Below are 6,298 nucleotides of genomic sequence, written 5' to 3' on the forward strand. Positions count from 1 at the left end.
TTATGAGTGTCCGCACACCGAATTTGCCGCCATGGTTTTGCGTTTGTTTGTATATTGAACCACTTATCACCTTTTCCGCAATGCCCAATTTAGCAATCAGTGTAGTTTTTCATGGCTTGGTTGTTCTTAAAGCTTTCATGGCTTCATGAGTATGACTATCGTCGCAAATTTATTACATTCCACTCCCCACATTATCTTTGCATGAGGTTGTAGGTATTGGTCATTATCAACGTAATTGTTGAAAGAGAGTACAACAGCCCGAAAGTTTATTGCTATCGTGTATTTTGTTTTTAAGTTTGGCCCAAGCCTCATTTAATTGGGCTTGTGTTTTTGTGTGCGTGCTGGTGGGCAGGCACATGAGATACTTCATGTTTTAAACTTTTTTGTAGGTTTTGCTTGCCCTCCAGAATTCTCCATTTTAAATTTAGGTTTGTTATGGAGTTTTCGAAATAAACTATCTATCTATTGTTAACGTTATTCCGCCTTCACATTGCCGTTACCGTACCTAACTTAGTTCCCAAAGCTTATTTAACATATAAAAATGGAATCACTCAGAGATGACTTTTCTATGATTTGGTTTTGCAAGAACTTTTCTTTCCACCAGCTGGAGAAGGATACAAAACTTTTCATTGAAAGGTGAACTTTTATGGTTGAAGAATGTCCGAAGACTGGAAGACCTGCGTGACTACCGGTAGGCGGTAGGTACCGTATTCCATGGTTCATAGACTAATAGATAGCGTCCGAATTAGGATTGAATTGGTGGGTTTAGTAAAGAAACAAATGAAATGGAGGGGCAGTTTAAAAAGTCTTTTAAATACATTCTTGGAAACATTGCACAAACTACAGCAATTTGTAATTATGAACAGATGAATATTTTTTTCAGATACATTCATGATGGTTCAGTCGTCAATCTTGGTTCAACGCTAGATTTCAAAGCCAAGTGCTATAGATAAGTTCAGGAGTCTCTGCCACCACATCATCTTCAAATAGTGGTGTCGCTGGATAGTTGCCAAGTCTCGGATGCAGTTTGTACATGCTAGGTACGGTGAGGGCACTTAAGTTTATGTCGTATCATAGAAACACAGATTTATTAGCTCAGTAAGATGGGTTCAAATATGCTATTGAAAGATTAGATTCAACAAGTTTATTGAGGTATTACGATCGATTACATACCGCATAAAATTACAAGACCAATGATGTTATAGTGATAAACATATTTTAAAAATTGTTACATATTCATCAGAACTACTGGTGCTTGTTGCCATATCGTTAGACTAACCATCAGATGAAATTGATGGGAATAAAATATTTTCTGCTGAGCCAAGCATGTACAAGCCTTCCCCAGCATTGGTAACAACCTATATGGAGGGAACAAAATATATCTAACAGTTTTGTCGTCTGTAGTTGGTGCTAAGCCCACAAAGTTAGATCGAGTCAGAGTTCCAATCATACCCGTTCAACCAAAAACAGTCGGGTATCTGATAGGTTTACAATATATTTTATTCACTCAGTGTAGAAATAAAATATAACAGACTATAAAAAATATATAGTAACAAGAAAGTAAATATAAATAACAAGAAAGTAAATACAAGAAAATTACTACAAATTATACAGTTTTCCAGATATTGTGTTGTATAAGATAAAAATACACACCAGATATATGCTTTTAGGCACAACGAACAAAAACCATGAAAGCAATTGAACGTCAAAATAATAGAATTAAATTCATTTCGCAATTCCATTCACAGACATAATGTATCACAATGATTTCACTGAGTTATTTAATTAAAGCTGCCTGGTTTCATGTCCTGATAATATTGAAGAATTGCGCTCACTGAGCACTACCTCATTGTTATATAGTCAGCCCATAGCCAGATGGGCAAACATCACTTGGTTCGGTTCTATCAGAAGTTATCAGATGATTATGAACAAGTTGTAATTTATATCACAGTGATAAATGCGAACAACCTAACAAAATAAGGATATTTATCACAAACCACAGTTACTACCAAGTGCAGGGCCAACTTCTGGAATCAGGAGCAGCTTGGTGTGACTTTGCAGTCCCCACAAAAAATGATATTGCAATCACCAGGGTCACACCGGACATGGCATGCATGCGAAGCACCCTTCATAAAGTAACATCATTTCATCATCAATGGATTGTAAAAGATTCTGCCTGAAGTCCCAAGTCTTCAATATTAATTTTCCTTCTTTTTTTCATCATTTTTATATTTAACAAATATGACACCAATGCTGAAAGAAGTGTGTTTTTTCTCATTTTAAATTACATTGAAAGTGTTGCCCGATTCTGAATCTTGTTAATTCGTTCGTGCCTTTTTATTATTATTATTTCTTTTTCTGGTAGGTAGCCGCGTACTTTTTGAAATCTATTTTAAGTTATGCTCACCTTCCAGGTTTTTTGTATGTTGACTTTTTGGTATGATTTTATGCCAGAGAAGCAAAATAAAATGATGATGATAATGCTTGCTTACATTTTTCTGCTGTCTGACAAAGCGCTGTCATTTTCATCAGCGGCACTTGAGGTAGTTTCAACTGAGGAGTCTGGGGGCGGGTCTAGTTGGAACCCTGACAATCCTTTCTCACTTTTGTGCGATTCGCATGTCTCTGGTATCAAATGAAGTATTTGGTGACAGATCCTGTCAAATTATGATCCAAATTTAAATTATGGAATAAGTAATCCTTACTTCACAATTTGATGGTGCTTGTTGGGCGACAAGAATCTGATATAGGGTCGGGGTATTCATCAGTTGGTCCATCGCCTCCATGAAAGTGCATGATGGAACACATTGCTTGTATGAAAATTTATTTCATATAAGAATTAACATATTGAATATATCATAGGTATCGAAAACAATATTTATGTTGGCCTACCTTGATACACACGTATGTATTTCTGGTGATTTTTCCTAGATTGAATTGACTGTAAGGCCTGTTGCATGCCTTCATCCACCTCATTGCTTTTCAGCGGTCAATATGTGGCTTCGGAAATAGCACAAATCTTACTCCATTTGAACGGCAGGTGTACCGTACAGGTTGTCAGACCGACAAATGCCATATGCGCAGCGTTTACACATAGTCAGTCTACCGAAATAATTCACTAAGTAATAGATTCTGTTTAATAAAAATGCAACATCGTATCGAAAGCGAATTATTCCGTACTGACATACGGTAGGCCATCGGTACCCTTGATTGCATCAGCATGACTGTCTACTATTTTTTGGTTCGAAATAGCAGTTAGCAGTTGGTTGACCTGTACAGTACGTAACAAGGTTGTCTGAGCGACTTTTCAGCGGAGAATGTTTGGTTACATCTGCTCGCTTGTGATTGGTTGAGAATACGGATGTTTTGATGTCGGGGAAAGGTCCACTGGCAGGCTGGCCAACATTTTTGTTCGTAGGCCCAGTTACTAAATAATTTAGTTTTCACCTCTTGCAGCCTTGGTACGGTACCGGTAGTTTAAATAACACGTCAGCATGACTTCAGTAAATGATTGCTAGCTGTACAGGTATAAGTGCGTAAAACCAGTAAACAAACGTGATAGAAATGGTATGGGTTATAGATTGTCAATATTAAACGCTTGCGGTACCGTACCCAAAGCGACATTAGCGACGCATTTGCAGCACATATCCCACAGAGCACGACGCGCGTTGGCAGGATCTCAGGGTATAGTGAAAATGACGTCATCGGAAACACCGCGCATATTAAAACTCTATTGAACGATTATCAAAAACCTTGACCATGTTTATCATGATAAAAATATTAAAAAAGATGTAAAAATTATTCTATCATCAGAACTGCCCACGTTTACAATGAAAGATATCTAAAAAATTACAAAAAATGCAAATTTCTGCTTTGGTGATCATATTCCCAATCCCCATAAGAGCTAATGTTAAAATTGTTTTGTTTACATCACTTTTCTTTTTGCGCGTTGGATGGGTTTTTAATGACTAAGGTCCATTGCGAAACAATTAGTTGCATCTGATCAAGTATTAATACATTATGACCATAAGACACCGATGAAATTAAATTGTGATGCTAGTCAATATGATATTGGTTTCGTATTATCGAATGTAATGAAAGATGGATCAGAGAGACCAATTGCTTCGCGTCACGAAGATTAACAAAAGCAGAAATGAACTAATGGCAAATTGAAAAAGAAGCTCTGTCTATAGTTTGGGGGATGAGAAAAAGTTTTACTATGTTTGTATGGAAAACAGTTTACAATGGTTGCAGCCCATCAACCACTGACATCCATTTTCCACCCAGGTGATTCAATTCCAAAAATGACAGCTGGTCGTTTACACCGATACTTAATGTTTCTGGCATCACATCCGAATTATGATATTGAATATCGAAAAACTGAAAATTATGGTAACGAAGATTTTTTTAACAAAATTCTCATTGTCTGAGAATTCACATACAGACGATGAAGAATATTCTTTACGTTGCATTGTTGAAGTATTGTCCGTCACAAGTACGGAAATAAGAAAAGCAACCACTCATGGGACAATATTGTCCAAAGTAGAAGATTTGGTTCGGAAAAGAGAGGCCAAACAAACTCAAAAATCATAAATTGCAACCATATTTCAATAGAAGACAAGAACTCACTGTTTCCAAAGGATGTTTTGTTTTGGGGAAACAGAGTGGTAATTTCGCCCATATTATGTTCGAGAATTTTAGAAGAAGAAGCCTACATGAGTCAGATCCATACAGTCAAAATGAAAGCTTGGAAGGGTCAATCATATGCCTGGTGGCCACAGCCTAACAACTCAATTGAAAATAGAGTAAAGGAATGCTCTTCTTGTCAGGAAACGCAAAAAGTGCCTGCGAACTACATATGAGGAATTTGCATGGGAAACGTTGATTGCAGGATCCTTCAGGGGTATGATGTTTTTAGTTGCAATTGACGTGCATTCAAACGAGCAGGAGTGATCCCGACACTATCAGTTATCACATCGCAAAGAACTATCGAAGGACTCCGAAATATGTTTGCAAGTCATGATATATGCAGACAATTAGTGTCTGACAATGGACCTACTTTTACGTCGAAAGCTTGCAAATTTTATGAAAATAATGGAATACATCATTTACGATATGAGCCGTTTCATCCTTCTAGTAATGATATGGCAGGAGGATTTATTGGAATTTTTAAGAGTTTCAATCTCCAAGGGCGGAAGGAGAAAGGTGATATTTTACACAAACTGGATACTAGCGTACATAAATACACCTCATTCGATAACGGAACTAGTCACCAGCCATGTTATTGATGAAGTGACCTTTACGCTCACGTTTAGACTTGGTCAAGCGTGATCAAAAGTTAATGAAAAGCAAACTAAAATGCAAAATTAAAAAAGAAATGGTAAAATGAGATATTTTGAATTTGGTCAAGCGGTCTTGGCTCGTGACTATTCTAGCAAAAAGAGAAGATGGGTCAAATATTTCTATTGGCGTCAGGGTGCTGTCCAGCCACAGGGTAATCAAGAAGCACAACAACATCCTATACGCTGGCGCAATCTTCTCAGGAACAAGAGGTCGCCTGACAAATTAAATTTTTAGTGATATATATTGATAATGGACACTCAATTGATGGTCTATTGTAAATGTTTTGACATGGCCCATTTTTTCATGATAAGAGCAGGGTGTTGTGTATTTTCGTCGTAGCTCTTGTTTCTAACACGTATTAGATTTTTGATTATGATGTCATAATCGTTTTCCGGAATTGCTCCTTGCTTTTACCTGCCCGCTTGTCATTCATTCTGCTGGCTGTTTTGAAGTGTCTAACGTTAAGATACGCTTTACTGACGTATTGCTTTGCGGGATAATATTTCTGTCAACTGGTGATTTGGTAATACCCATGACATCACAATAAAAACTTCAATATTCGGAATATAGGAATGGGTGAACTAAAATAAACCACGATTGCAAATGGTATATTATTTGCACGAACATCCAACATTGACGCACATATAGGTATCATCTATGACGGATACAGGTGTGGGTTTGAATCTGTTCGATCGAGTTGTAGTGAAGGCTAGATTAGACGGGAGGTAAGGGAAGAAAGTAAACTGGCATATAGAGTCGGCAGAATCACAGCATTTTGTAGTTACTAAACAACTTCTATATAGGCCTACATTTCTTGTGATTGCTAGGCGGGATTGCTAACGTTATCTGATTTCTACGTTAAACATCAGCTTTATGTAACCATTAACGTTTAAGATTGTTATGGAAAGTTTGAAATCAAGTGAGCTGAAAATTTTTAGGAACAATTGGGAACTTG

The sequence above is a fragment of the Styela clava genome, chromosome 1 (assembly GCF_964204865.1).
Source record: "Styela clava chromosome 1, kaStyClav1.hap1.2, whole genome shotgun sequence".
NCBI lineage: Eukaryota > Metazoa > Chordata > Ascidiacea > Stolidobranchia > Styelidae > Styela > Styela clava.